Source organism: Oncorhynchus masou, unplaced genomic scaffold, assembly GCF_036934945.1.
Source record: "Oncorhynchus masou masou isolate Uvic2021 unplaced genomic scaffold, UVic_Omas_1.1 unplaced_scaffold_931, whole genome shotgun sequence".
Taxonomy (NCBI): domain Eukaryota; kingdom Metazoa; phylum Chordata; class Actinopteri; order Salmoniformes; family Salmonidae; genus Oncorhynchus; species Oncorhynchus masou.
The window spans coordinates 212935-229179 of NW_027015794.1; the positions used below are offsets into that span (position 1 = coordinate 212935).

The 16245-nt window shown below is 46.3% G+C and overlaps 1 protein-coding gene across 2 annotated transcripts in view; it reads left to right on the forward strand.

The window, feature by feature from the left end:
- LOC135538206 (zinc finger protein 883-like) overlaps positions 1 to 16245 on the forward strand; it is a 43674-nt gene that overhangs the window by 1119 nt on the left and 26310 nt on the right. The gene's annotated exons all lie outside the window — the stretch shown is intronic.

The following is a 16245-nucleotide window of genomic DNA, read 5'->3' on the forward strand; positions in this document are numbered from 1 at the left end:
AGTTCATATCCCCGAGCTGACAAGATACAAATCTGTCGTTCTGCCCCTGAACAGGCAGTTAACCCACTGTTCCTAGGCCGTCATTGAAAATAAGATTTGTTCTTAACTGACTTGCCTAGTTAAATAAAGGTACAATAAAAAGAGCCAAGTTATTATTGTGTATTTATTATAGTTATTATCAATGGTAGTATAATTAGGTCCCTGGTTGTTTAGTTATAAGGTAAGGCTGACTGATCTGGTTTAAAATGAAATATACATTTGACCTTTATTTAACTATTTTCAATGACGGCCTAAGAACAGTGGGTGAACTGGCCTAGGAACAGTGGGTGAACTGCCTTGTTCAGGGGCCGAACAACAAATTTTTACCTTGTTAGCTCGGGGATTCGATCTTGCAACCTTTCGGTTACATTTACATTTACATTTAAGTCATTTAGCAGACGCTCTTATCCAGAGCGACTTACAAATTGGTGAATTCACCTTCTGACATCCAGTGGAACAGCCACTTTACAATAGTGCATCTAAGTCATTAAGGGGGGGGGGGTGAGAAGGATTACTTATCCTATCCTAGGTATTCCTTGAAGAGGTGGGGTTTCAGGTGTCTCCGGAAGGTGGTGATTGACTCCGCTGTCCTGGCGTCGTGAGGGAGTTTGTTCCACCATTGGGGGCCAGAGCAGCGAACAGTTTTGACTGGGCTGAGCGGGAACTGTACTTCCTCAATGGTAGGGAGGCGAGCAGGCCAGAGGTGGATGAACGCAGTGCCCTTGCTTGGGTGTAGGGCCTGATCAGAGCCTGGAGGTACTGCGGTGCCGTTCCCCTCACAGCTCCGTAGGCAAGCACCATGGTCTTGTAGCGGATGCGAGCTTCAACTGGAAGCCAGTGGAGAGAGCGGAGGAGCGGGGTGACGTGAGAGAACTTGGGAAGGTTGAACACCAGACGGGCTGCGGCGTTCTGGATGAGTTGTAGGGGTTTAATGGCACAGGCAGGGAGCCCAGCCAACAGCGAGTTGCAGTAATCCAGACGGGAGATGACAAGTGCCTGGATTAGGACCTGCGCCGCTTCCTGTGTGAGGCAGGGTCGTACTCTGCGGATGTTGTAGAGCATGAACCTACAGGAACGGGCCACCGCCATGATGTTGGTTGAGAACGACAGGGTGTTGTCCAGGATCACGCCAAGGTTCTTAGCGCTCTGGGAGGAGGACACAATGGAGTTGTCAACCGTGATGGCGAGATCATGGAACGGGCAGTCCTTCCCCGGGAGGAAGAGCAGCTCCGTCTTGCCGAGGTTCAGCTTGAGGTGGTGATCCGTCATCCACACTGATATGTCTGCCAGACATGCAGAGATGCGATTCGCCACCTGGTCATCAGAAGGGGGAAAGGAGAAGATTAATTGTGTGTCGTCTGCATAGCAATGATAGGAGAGACCATGTGAGGTTATGACAGAGCCAAGTGACTTGGTGTATAGCGAGAATAGGAGAGGGCCTAGAACAGAGCCCTGGGGGACACCAGTGGTGAGAGCGCGTGGCGAGGAGACAGATTCTCGCCACGCCACCTGGTAGGAGCGACCTGTCAGGTAGGACGCAATCCAAGCGTGGGCCGCGCCGGAGATGCCCAACTCGGAGAGGGTGGAGAGGAGGATCTGATGGTTCACAGTATCGAAGGCAGCCGATAGGTCTAGAAGGATGAGAGCAGAGGAGAGAGAGTTAGCTTTAGCAGTGCGGAGCGCCTCCGTGATGCAGAGAAGAGCAGTCTCAGTTGAATGACTAGTCTTGAAACCTGACTGATTTGGATCAAGAAGGTCATTCTGAGAGAGATAGAGGGAGAGCTGGCCAAGGACGGCACGTTCAAGAGTTTTGGAGAGAAAAGAAAGAAGGGATACTGGTCTGTAGTTGTTGACATCGGAGGGATCGAGTGTAGGTTTCTTCAGAAGGGGTGCAACTCTCGCTCTCTTGAAGACGGAAGGGACGTAGCCAGCGGTCAGGGATGAGTTGATGAGCGAGGTGAGGTAAGGGAGAAGGTCCCCGGAAATGGTCTGGAGGAGAGAGGAGGGGATAGGGTCGAGCGGGCAGGTTGTTGGGCGGCCGGCCGTCACAAGAAGCGAGATTTCATCTGGAGAGAGAGGGGAGAAAGAGGTCAGAGCACAGGGTAGGGCAGTGTGAGCAGAACCAGCGGTGTCGTTTGACTTAGCAAACGAGGATCGGATGTCGTCGACCTTCTTTTCAAAATGGTTGACGAAGTCATCTGCAGAGAGGGAGGAGGGGGGAGGGGGAGGAGGATTCAGAAGGGAGGAGAAGGTGGCAAAGAGCTTCCTAGGGTTAGAGGCAGATGCTTGGAATTTAGAGTGGTAGAAAGTGGCTTTAGCAGCAGAGACAGAGGAGGAAAATGTAGAGAGGAGGGAGTGAAAGGATGCCAGGTCCGCAGGGAGGCGGGTTTTCCTCCATTTCCGCTCGGCTGCCCGGAGCTCTGTTCTGTGAGCTCGCAATGAGTCATCGAGCCACGGAGCGGGAGGGGAGGACCGAGCCGGCCTGGAGGATAGGGGACATAGAGAGTCAAAGGATGCAGAAAGGGAAGAGAGGAGGGTTGAGGAGGCAGAGTCAGGAGAAAGGTTGGAGAAGGTATGAGCAGAGGGAAGAGATGAAAGGATGGAAGAGGAAAGAGTAGCGGGGGAGAGAGAGCGAAGGTTGGGACGGCGCGATACCATCCGAGTAGGGGCAGTGTGGGAAGTGTTGGATGAGAGCGAGAGGGAAAAGGATACAAGGTAGTGGTCGGAGACTTGGAGGGGAGTTGCAGTGAGGTTAGTGGAAGAACAGCATCTAGTAAAGATGAGGTCGAGCGTATTGCCTGCCTTGTGAGTAGGGGGGGAAGGTGAGAGGGTGAGGTCAAAAGAGGAGAGGAGTGGAAAGAAGGAGGCAGAGAGGAATGAGTCAAAGGTAGACGTGGGGAGGTTAAAGTCGCCCAGGACTGTGAGAGGTGAGCCGTCCTCAGGAAAGGAGCTTATCAAGGCATCAAGCTCATTGATGAACTCTCCGAGGGAACCTGGAGGGCGATAAATGATAAGAATGTTAAGCTTGAAAGGGCTGGTAACTGTGACAGCATGGAATTCAAAGGAGGCGATAGATAGATGGGTAAGGGGAGAGAGAGAGAATGACCACTTGGGAGAGATGAGGATCCCGGTGCCACCACCCCGCTGACCAGAAGCTCTCGGGGTGTGCGAGAACACGTGGGTGGACGAAGAGAGAGCAGTAGGAGTAGCAGTGTTATCTGTGGTGATCCATGTTTCCGTCAGTGCCAGGAAGTCGAGGGACTGGAGGGAGGCATAGGCTGAGATGAACTCTGCCTTGTTGGCCGCAGATCGGCAGTTCCAGAGGCTACCGGAGACCAGGAACTCCACGTGGGTCGTGCGCGCTGGGACCACCAGATTAGGGTGGCCGCGGCCACGCGGTGTGGAGCGTTTGTATGGTCTGTGCAGAGAGGAGAGAACAGGGATAGATAGACACATAGTTAACAGGGTACAGAAGAGGCTACGCTAATGCAAAGGAGATTGGAATGACAAGTGGACTACACGTCTCGAATGTTCAGAAAGTTAAGCTTACGTAGCAAGAATCTTATTGACTAAAATGATTGAAATGAAACAGTACTGCTGGAGTAGGCTAGCTGGTAGTGGCTGCGATGTTGACACTACACTAATCAAGTCGTTCCGTCGAGTGTAATAGTTTCTACAGTGCTGCTATTCGGGGGCTAGCTGGCTAGCTAGCAAGGTTGATTGCGTTCCGTTACTTAAAAGAACGACAATAGCTGGCTGGCTAACCTAGAAAATCGCTCTAGGCTACACAATTGTCTTAGATACAAAGACGGCTATGTATCTAGCTAGCTACGATCAAACAAAACAAACCGTTGTACTGTAATAGTTACTACGGTGCTGCTATTCAAACAGTAGAAGAACGACAATAGCTGGCCAGCTAACCTAGAAAGCTAACCTAGAAAATCGCTCTAGACTACACAATTGTCTTAGATACAAAGACGGCTATGTAGCTGGCTAGCTACGATCAAACAAATCAAACCGTTGTACTGTAATGAAGTGAAATGAAAATGTGATACTACCTGTGGAACGACGCGGAATGTTGACCGGGTAGTTGGAGTTCAATTCGGTAGAGGTTGGCTAGCTGTTGGCTAGCTAGCTAGCAGCATTTCCTACGTTAAGGACGACAAATAGCTGGCTAGCTAACCTCGGTAAATTAAGATAATCACTCTAAGTCTACACACTCTAAACTGCACAATTATCTTGGATACGAAGACAACTATGTAGCTAGCTGACACTACGCTAATCGAGTCGTTCAGTTGAGTGTAATAGTTACTACAGTGCTAGTGGACAGTGGATGTTAGCTAGCTGCTTAGCTGCTTAGCTAGCTGCTTAGCTAGCTGCTGGGCAGATACGTTAGGACGACGAAATACGATAATTATGCAATTGTCGTTGATACAAGGACGGCTATGTAGCTGGCTAAGAAGAAATTGCTAAGATTAGACAAATCAAACCGTTGTACTATAACGAAATGTAATGAAAAGTTATAAAAAGTTATACTACCTGCGGACCGAAGTGTAGATGCGGCCGCTCGCTCCAACCGGTTACTAGTCCAAAGCTCTAACCACTAGGCTACCTGCCGCCCCATTAAGGTTTGAGATCTCTGTGATTACCATATCATACATTTACAACCAACACTGATTTCAAATGATGAAAAGGACAGAATCAAGACAAGGAAAGATTCTTCTTTTGAAAAAAGCGAGCCACATGAATGTAAGCAATAAGGCATGAGAACCCGTCCTTGACTTGGACTGAAATAGCTTCCGGTACTGTTTATATTTAAGGTGCAGGAACAATACAGTACTTTCAAACTTATTTTTTTTATAAGTGTTGCAGAAACTCAAGCGATAGAACATTTTTAGGTGCCGGTACTCAGATGATGGTGGTGGTGTATCGTATATATACTGGGTGGTGGTGGTGTATCTATATACTGGGTGGTGGTGGTGTATCATCTATATACTGGGTGGTGGTGGTGGTGTATCTATATACTGGGTGGTGGTGGTGTGTATCATCTATATACTGGGTGGTGGTGGTGGTGTATCTATATACTGGGTGGTGGTGGTGGTGTATCATCTATATACTGGGTGGTGGTGGTGTGTATCATCTATATACTGGGTGGTGGTGGTGTGTATCATCTATATACTGGGTGGTGGTGGTGTGTATCATCTATATACTGGGTGGTGGTGGTGTGTATCATCTATATACTGGGTGGTGGTGGTGTGTATCATCTATATACTGGGTGGTGGTGGTGTGTATCATCTATATACTGGGTGGTGGTGGTGTGTATCATCTATATACTGGGTGGTGGTGGTGTGTATCATCTATATACTGGGTGGTGGTGTGTATCATCTATATACTGGGTGGTGGTGTGTATCATCTATATACTGGGTGGTGGTGTGTATCATCTATATACTGGGTGGTGGTGTGTATCATCTATATACTGGGTGGTGGTGTGTATCATCTATATACTGGGTGGTGGTGTGTATCATCTATATACTGGGTGGTGGTGTGTATCATCTATATACTGGGTGGTGGTGTGTATCATCTATATACTGGGTGGTGGTGTGTATCATCTATATACTGGGTGGTGGTGTGTATCATCTATATACTGGGTGGTGGTGTGTATCATCTATATACTGGGTGGTGGTGTGTATCATCTATATACTGGGTGGTGGTGTGTATCATCTATATACTGGGTGGTGGTGTGTATCATCTATATACTGGGTGGTGGTGTGTATCATCTATATACTGGGTGGTGGTGTGTATCATCTATATACTGGGTGGTGGTGTGTATCATCTATATACTGGGTGGTGGTGTGTATCATCTATATACTGGGTGGTGGTGTGTATCATCTATATACTGGGTGGTTTTGTGTATCATCTATATACTGGGTGGTGGTGTGTATCATCTATATACTGGGTGGTGGTGTGTATCATCTATATACTGGGTGGTGGTGTGTATCATCTATATACTGGGTGGTGGTGTGTATCATCTATATACTGGGTGGTGGTGTGTATAATCTATATACTGGGTGGTGGTGGTGTGTATCATCTATATACTGGGTGGTGGTGGTGTGTATCATCTATATACTGGGTGGTGGTGGTGGATCATCTATATACTGGGTGGTGGTGGTGGTGGTGTATCATCTATATACTGGGTGGTGGTGTATCATCTATATACTGGGTGGTGGTGGTGGTGTATCATCTATATACTGGGTGGTGGTGGTGGTGTATCATCTATATACTGGGTGGTGGTGGTGTGTATCATCTATATACTGGGTGGTGGTGGTGTGTATCATCTATATACTGGGTGGTGGTGGTGGATCATCTATATACTGGGTGGTGGTGGTGGTGGTGTATCATCTATATACTGGGTGGTGGTGTATCATCTATATACTGGGTGGTGGTGTATCATCTATATACTGGGTGGTGGTGTATCATCTATATACTGGGTGGTGGTGGTGGTGTATCATCTATATACTGGGTGGTGGTGGTGGTGTATCATCTATATACTGGGTGGTGGTGGTGGTGTATCATCTATATACTGGGTGGTGGTGTATCATCTATATACTGGGTGGTGGTGGTGGTGTATCATCTATATACTGGGTGGTGGTGGTGGTGTATCATCTATATACTGGGTGGTGGTGGTGGTGTATCATCTATATACTGGGTGGTGGTGGTGGTGTATCATCTATATACTGGGTGGTGGTGGTGGTGTATCATCTATATACTGGGTGGTGGTGGTGGTGTATCATCTATATACTGGGTGGTGGTGGTGGTGTATCATCTATATACTGGGTGGTGGTGGTGGTGTATCATCTATATACTGGGTGGTGGTGGTGGTGTATCATCTATATACTGGGTGGTGGTGGTGGTGTATCATCTATATACTGGGTGGTGGTGGTGGTGTATCATCTATATACTGGGTGGTGGTGGTGGTGTATCATCTATATACTGGGTGGTGGTGGTGGTGTATCATCTATATACTGGGTGGTGGTGGTGGTGTATCATCTATATACTGGGTGGTGGTGGTGGTGTATCATCTATATACTGGGTGGTGGTGGTGGTGTATCATCTATATACTGGGTGGTGGTGGTGGTGTATCATCTATATACTGGGTGGTGGTGGTGGTGTATCATCTATATACTGGGTGGTGGTGGTGGTGTATCATCTATATACTGGGTGGTGGTGGTGGTGTATCATCTATATACTGGGTGGTGGTGGTGGTGTATCATCTATATACTGGGTGGTGGTGGTGTATCATCTATATACTGGGTGGTGGTGTGTATCATCTATATACTGGGTGGTGGTGTGTATCATCTATATACTGGGTGGTGGTGTGTATCATCTATATACTGGGTGGTGGTGTGTATCATCTATATACTGGGTGGTGGTGTGTATCATCTATATACTGGGTGGTGGTGTGTATCATCTATGTACTGGGTGGTGGTGTGTATCATCTATGTACTGGGTGGTGGTGTGTATCATCTATGTACTGGGTGGTGGTGTGTATCATCTATATACTGGGTGGTGGTGGTGTATCATCTATATACTGGGTGGTGGTGGTGTATCATCTATATACTGGGTGGTGGTGTGTATCATCTATATACTGGGTGGTGGTGTGTATCATCTATATACTGGGTGGTGGTGTGTATCATCTATATACTGGGTGGTGGTGTGTATCATCTATATACTGGGTGGTGGTGGTGGTGGTGGTGTATCATCTATATACTGGGTGGTGGTGTATCATCTATATACTGGGTGGTGGTGTATCATCTATATACTGGGTGGTGGTGGTGGTGTATCATCTATATACTGGGTGGTGGTGTATCATCTATATACTGGGTGGTGGTGTGTATCATCTATATACTGGGTGGTGGTGGTGGTGTATCATCTATATACTGGGTGGTGGTGTATCATCTATATACTGGGTGGTGGTGTGTATCATCTATATACTGGGTGGTGGTGTGTATCATCAATATACTGGGTGGTGGTGTGTATCATCTATATACTGGGTGGTGGTGGTGGTGTGTATCATCTATATACTGGGTGGTGGTGGTGGTGTGTATCATCTATATACTGGGTGGTGGTGGTGTATCATCTATATACTGGGTGGTGGTGTGTATCATCTATATACTGGGTGGTGGTGTGTATCATCTATATACTGGGTGGTGGTGGTGTGTATCATCTATATACTGGGTGGTGGTGGTGTGTATCATCTATATACTGGGTGGTGGTGGTGTGTATCATCTATATACTGGATGGTGGTGGTGTGTATCATCTATATACTGGGTGGTGGTGTGTATCATCTATATACTGGGTGGTGGTGTATCATCTATATACTGGGTGGTGGTGGTGGTGTATCATCTATATACTGGGTGGTGGTGTATCATCTATATACTGGGTGGTGGTGGTGGTGTATCATCTATATACTGGGTGGTGGTGGTGGTGTATCATCTATATACTGGGTGGTGGTGTATCATCTATATACTGGGTGGTGGTGGTGGTGTATCATCTATATACTGGGTGGTGGTGGTGTATCATCTATATACTGGGTGGTGGTGTATCATCTATATACTGGGTGGTGGTGTATCATCTATATACTGGGTGGTGGTGTATCATCTATATACTGGGTGGTGGTGTGTATCATCTATATACTGGGTGGTGGTGTGTATCATCTATATACTGGGTGGTGGTGTATCATCTATATACTGGGTGGTGGTGGTGTATCATCTATATACTGGGTGGTGGTGGTGTATCATCTATATACTGGGTGGTGGTGGGTATCATCTATATACTGGGTGGTGGTGGTGTGTATCATCTATATACTGGGTGGTGGTGGTGTATCATCTATATACTGGGTGGTGGTGGTGTATCATCTATATACTGGGTGGTGGTGGTGTGTATCATCTATATACTGGGTGGTGGTGTGTATCATCTGTATACTGGGTGGTGGTGTGTATCATCTATATACTGGGTGGTGGTGTGTATCATCTATATACTGCTGGGTGGTGGTGTATCATCTATATACTGGGTGGTGGTGGTGTATCATCTATATACTGGGTGGTGGTGTGTATCATCTATATACTGGGTGGTGGTGTGTATCATCTATATACTGGGTGGTGGTGGTGTATCATCTATATACTGGGTGGTGGTGTGTATCATCTATATACTGGGTGGTGGTTGTGTATCATCTATATACTGGGTGGTGGTGTGTATCATCTATATACTGGGTGGTGGTGGTGGTGTATCATCTATATACTGGGTGGTGGTGGTGTATCATCTATATACTGGGTGGTGGTGTGTATCATCTATATACTGGGTGGTGGTGGTGTGTATCATCTATATACTGGGTGGTGGTGGTGGTGTATCATCTATATACTGGGTGGTGGAGGGGTGGTGGTGGTGGTGTGTATCATCTATATACTGGGTGGTGGTGGTGGTGGATCATCTATATACTGGGTGGTGGTGGTGGTGGATCATCTATATACTGGGTGGTGGTGGTGGTGTGTATCATATATATACTGGGTGGTGGTGGTGTATCATCTATATACTGGGTGGTGGTGGTGTATCATCTATATACTGGGTGGTGGTGGTGGTGTAGCATCTATATACTGGGTGGTGGTGGTGGTGTGTATCATATATATACTGGGTGGTGGTGTGTATCATCTATATACTGGGTGGTGGTGGTGGTGTATCATCTATTTACTGGGTGGTGGTGGTGTATCATCTATATACTGGGTGGTGGTGTGTATCATCTATATACTGGGTGGTGGTGGTGTGTATCATCTATATACTGGGTGGTGGTGTGTATCATCTATATACTGGGTGGTGGTGGTGGTGTGTATCATCTATATACTGGGTGGTGGTGTGGATCATCTATATACTGGGTGGTGGTGTGGATCATCTATATACTGGGTGGTGGTGGTGGTGTATCATCTATATACTGGGTGGTGGTGGTGTATCATCTATATACTGGGTGGTGGTGGTGTATCATCTATATACTGGGTGGTGGTGGTGTATCATCTATATACTGGGTGGTGGTGGTGGTGGTGTGTATCATCTATATACTGGGTGGTGGTGTGTATCATCTATATACTGGGTGGTGGTGTGTATCATCTATATACTGGGTGGTGGTGTGTATCATCTATATACTGGGTGGTGGTGGTGTATCATCTATATACTGGGTGGTGGTGGTGGTGTATCATCTATTTACTGGGTGGTGGTGGTGTATCATCTATATACTGGGTGGTGGTGTGTATCATCTATATACTGGGTGGTGGTGGTGGTGGTGTGTATCATCTATATACTGGGTGGTGGTGTGGATCATCTATATACTGGGTGGTGGTGGTGTATCATCTATATACTGGGTGGTGGTGGTGTATCATCTATATACTGGGTGGTGGTGGTGTATCATCTATATACTGGGTGGTGGTGGTGGTGGTGTGTATCATCTATATACTGGGTGGTGGTGTGTATCATCTATATACTGGGTGGTGGTGTGTATCATCTATATACTGGGTGGTGGTGTGTATCATCTATATACTGGGTGGTGGTGTGTATCATCTATATACTGGGTGGTGGTGGTGTATCATCTATATACTGGGTGGTGGTGGTGTGTATCATCTATATACTGGGTGGTGGTGGTGTGTATCATCTATATACTGGGTGGTGGTGTGTATCATATATATACTGGGTGGTGGTGGTGTGTATCATATAAATACTGAGTGGTGGTGGTGTGTATCATATATATACTGGGTGGTGGTGGTGTGTATCATCTATATACTGGGTGGTGGTGTGTATCATCTATATACTGGGTGGTGGTGGTGTGTATCATCTATATACTGGGTGGTGGTGGTGGTGTATCATATATACATATACTGGGTGGTGGTGTATCATCTATATACTGGGTGGTGGTGTGTATCATCTATATACTGGGTGGTGGTGTGTATCATCTATATACTGGGTGGTGGTGTATCATCTATATACTGGGTGGTGGTGGTGGTGTGTATCATCTATATACTGGGTGGGGGTGGTGTGTATCATCTATATACTGGGTGGTGGTGTGTATCATCTATATACTGGGTGGTGGTGTATCATCTATATACTGCTGGGTGGTGGTGTATCATCTATATACTGGGTGGTGGTGGTGTATCATCTATATACTGGGTGGTGTTGTGTATCATCTATATACTGGGTGGTGGTGTGTATCATCTATATACTGGGTGGTGGTGGTGTATCATCTATATACTGGGTGGTGGTGTGTATCATCTATATACTGGGTGGTGGTTGTGTATCATCTATATACTGGGTGGTGGTGTGTATCATCTATATACTGGGTGGTGGTGGTGGTGTATCATCTATATACTGGGTGGTGGTGGTGTATCATCTATATACTGGGTGGTGGTGTGTATCATCTATATACTGGGTGGTGGTGGTGTGTATCATCTATATACTGGGTGGTGGTGGTGGTGTATCATCTATATACTGGGTGGTGGTGGGGGTGGTGGTGGTGGTGTGTATCATCTATATACTGGGTGGTGGTGGTGGTGGATCATCTATATACTGGGTGGTGGTGGTGGTGGATCATCTATATACTGGGTGGTGGTGGTGGTGTGTATCATATATATACTGGGTGGTGGTGGTGTATCATCTATATACTGGGTGGTGGTGGTGTATCATCTATATACTGGGTGGTGGTGGTGGTGTAGCATCTATATACTGGGTGGTGGTGGTGGTGTGTATCATATATATACTGGGTGGTGGTGTGTATCATCTATATACTGGGTGGTGGTGGTGGTGTATCATCTATTTACTGGGTGGTGGTGGTGTATCATCTATATACTGGGTGGTGGTGTGTATCATCTATATACTGGGTGGTGGTGGTGTGTATCATCTATATACTGGGTGGTGGTGTGTATCATCTATATACTGGGTGGTGGTGGTGGTGGTGTGTATCATCTATATACTGGGTGGTGGTGTGGATCATCTATATACTGGGTGGTGGTGGTGGTGTATCATCTATATACTGGGTGGTGGTGGTGGTGTATCATCTATATACTGGGTGGTGGTGGTGTATCATCTATATACTGGGTGGTGGTGGTGTATCATCTATATACTGGGTGGTGGTGGTGGTGGTGTGTATCATCTATATACTGGGTGGTGGTGTGTATCATCTATATACTGGGTGGTGGTGTGTATCATCTATATACTGGGTGGTGGTGTGTATCATCTATATACTGGGTGGTGGTGTGTATCATCTATATACTGGGTGGTGGTGGTGTATCATCTATATACTGGGTGGTGGTGGTGGTGTATCATCTATTTACTGGGTGGTGGTGGTGTATCATCTATATACTGGGTGGTGGTGTGTATCATCTATATACTGGGTGGTGGTGGTGGTGGTGTGTATCATCTATATACTGGGTGGTGGTGTGGATCATCTATATACTGGGTGGTGGTGGTGTATCATCTATATACTGGGTGGTGGTGGTGTATCATCTATATACTGGGTGGTGGTGGTGTATCATCTATATACTGGGTGGTGGTGGTGGTGGTGTGTATCATCTATATACTGGGTGGTGGTGTGTATCATCTATATACTGGGTGGTGGTGTGTATCATCTATATACTGGGTGGTGGTGTGTATCATCTATATACTGGGTGGTGGTGTGTATCATCTATATACTGGGTGGTGGTGGTGTATCATCTATATACTGGGTGGTGGTGGTGTGTATCATCTATATACTGGGTGGTGGTGTGTATCATCTATATACTGGGTGGTGGTGGTGTGTATCATCTATATACTGGGTGGTGGTGGTGTGTATCATCTATATACTGGGTGGTGGTGTGTATCATATATATACTGGGTGGTGGTGGTGTGTATCATATAAATACTGGGTGGTGGTGGTGTGTATCATATATATACTGGGTGGTGGTGGTGTGTATCATCTATATACTGGGTGGTGGTGTGTATCATCTATATACTGGGTGGTGGTGGTGTGTATCATCTATATACTGGGTGGTGGTGGTGGTGTATCATATATACATATACTGGGTGGTGGTGTATCATCTATATACTGGGTGGTGGTGTGTATCATCTATATACTGGGTGGTGGTGTGTATCATCTATATACTGGGTGGTGGTGTGTATCATCTATATACTGGGTGGTGGTGTATCATCTATATACTGGGTGGTGGTGGTGGTGTGTATCATCTATATACTGGGTGGGGGTGGTGTATCATCTATATACTGGGTGGTGGTGTATCATCTATATACTGGGTGGTGGTGTATCATCTATATACTGGGTGGTGGTGGTGTGTATCATCTATATACTAGGTGGTGGTGTGTATCATCTATATACTGGGTGGTGGTGGTGGTGTGTATCATCTATATACTGGGTGGTGGTGGGGTGTATCATCTATATACTGGGTGGTGGTGTGTATCATCTATATACTGGGTGGTGGTGGTGGTGTTGGTGGTGTGTATCATCTGTATACTGGGTGGTGGTGGTGTATCATCTATATACTGGGTGGTGGTGGTGGTGTATCATCTATATACTGGGTGGTGGTGGTGTATCATCTATATACTGGGTGGTGGTGGTGGTGTATCATCTATATACTGGGTGGTGGTGGTGTATCATCTATATACTGGGTGGTGGTGGTGGTGTGTATCATCTATATACTGGGTGGTGGTGGTGTGTATCATCTATATACTGGGTGGTGGTGGTGTATCATCTATATACTGGGTGGTGGTGGTGGTGTGTATCATCTATATACTGGTTGGTGGTGGTGTGTATCATCTATATACTGGGTGGTGGTGGTGTGTATCATCTATATACTGGGTGGTGGTGGTGTATCATCTATATACTGGGTGGTGGTGGGGTGTATCATCTATATACTGGGTGGTGGTGGTGTATCTATATACTGGGTGGTGGTGGTGGTGTGTATCATCTATATACTGGGTGGTGGTGGTGTGTATCATCTATATACTGGGTGGTGGTGGTGTATCATCTATATACTGGGTGGTGGTGGTGTATCATCTATATACTGGGTGGTGGTGGTGGTGGTGGTGTATCATCTATATACTGGGTGGTGGTGGGGTGTATCATCTATATACTGGGTGGTGGTGTGTATCATCTATATACTGGGTGGTGGTGGTGTATCATCTATATACTGGGTGGTGGTGGTGTATCATCTATATACTGGGTGGTGGTGGTGTATCATCTATATACTGGGTGGTGGTGGTGTATCATCTATATACTGGGTGGTGGTGGTGTATCATCTATATACTGGGTGGTGGTGGTGGTGGTGTGTATCATCTATATACTGGGTGGTGGTGTGTATCATCTATATACTGGGTGGTGGTGTGTATCATCTATATACTGGGTGGTGGTGTGTATCATCTATATACTGGGTGGTGGTGTGTATCATCTATATACTGGGTGGTGGTGGTGTATCATCTATATACTGGGTGGTGGTGGTGTGTATCATCTATATACTGGGTGGTGGTGTGTATCATCTATATACTGGGTGGTGGTGGTGTATCATCTATATACTGGGTGGTGGTGGTGTGTATCATCTATATACTGGGTGGTGGTGGTGTGTATCATCTATATACTGGGTGGTGGTGTGTATCATATATATACTGGGTGGTGGTGGTGTGTATCATATAAATACTGGGTGGTGGTGGTGTGTATCATATATATACTGGGTGGTGGTGGTGTGTATCATCTATATACTGGGTGGTGGTGTGTATCATCTATATACTGGGTGGTGGTGGTGTGTATCATCTATATACTGGGTGGTGGTGGTGGTGTATCATATATACATATACTGGGTGGTGGTGTATCATCTATATACTGGGTGGTGGTGTGTATCATCTATATACTGGGTGGTGGTGTGTATCATCTATATACTGGGTGGTGGTGTGTATCATCTATATACTGGGTGGTGGTGGTGGTGTATCATCTATATACTGGGTGGTGGTGGTGGTGTGTATCATCTATATACTGGGTGGGGGTGGTGTATCATCTATATACTGGGTGGTGGTGTATCATCTATATACTGGGTGGTGGTGTATCATCTATATACTGGGTGGTGGTGGTGTGTATCATCTATATACTAGGTGGTGGTGTGTATCATCTATATACTGGGTGGTGGTGGTGGTGTGTATCATCTATATACTGGGTGGTGGTGGGGTGTATCATCTATATACTGGGTGGTGGTGTGTATCATCTATATACTGGGTGGTGTTGGTGGTGTTGGTGGTGTGTATCATCTGTATACTGGGTGGTGGTGGTGTATCATCTATATACTGGGTGGTGGTGGTGGTGTATCATCTATATACTGGGTGGTGGTGGTGTATCATCTATATACTGGGTGGTGGTGGTGGTGTATCATCTATATACTGGGTGGTGGTGGTGTATCATCTATATACTGGGTGGTGGTGGTGGTGTGTATCATCTATATACTGGGTGGTGGTGGTGTGTATCATCTATATACTGGGTGGTGGTGGTGTATCATCTATATACTGGGTGGTGGTGGTGGTGTGTATCATCTATATACTGGTTGGTGGTGGTGTGTATCATCTATATACTGGGTGGTGGTGGTGTGTATCATCTATATACTGGGTGGTGGTGGTGTATCATCTATATACTGGGTGGTGGTGGGGTGTATCATCTATATACTGGGTGGTGGTGGTGTATCTATATACTGGGTGGTGGTGGTGGTGTGTATCATCTATATACTGGGTGGTGGTGGTGTGTATCATCTATATACTGGGTGGTGGTGGTGTATCATCTATATACTGGGTGGTGGTGGTGTATCATCTATATACTGGGTGGTGGTGGTGGTGGTGGTGTATCATCTATATACTGGGTGGTGGTGGGGTGTATCATCTATATACTGGGTGGTGGTGTGTATCATCTATATACTGGGTGGTGGTGGTGTATCATCTATATACTGGGTGGTGGTGGTGTATCATCTATATACTGGGTGGTGGTGGTGTATCATCTATATACTGGGTGGTGGTGTGTATCATCTATATACTGGGTGGTGGTGTGTATCATCTATATACTGGGTGGTGGTGGTGGTGTGTATCATCTATATACTGGGTGGTGGTGTGTATCATCTATATACTGGGTGGTGGTGGTAGTGTTTATCATCTATA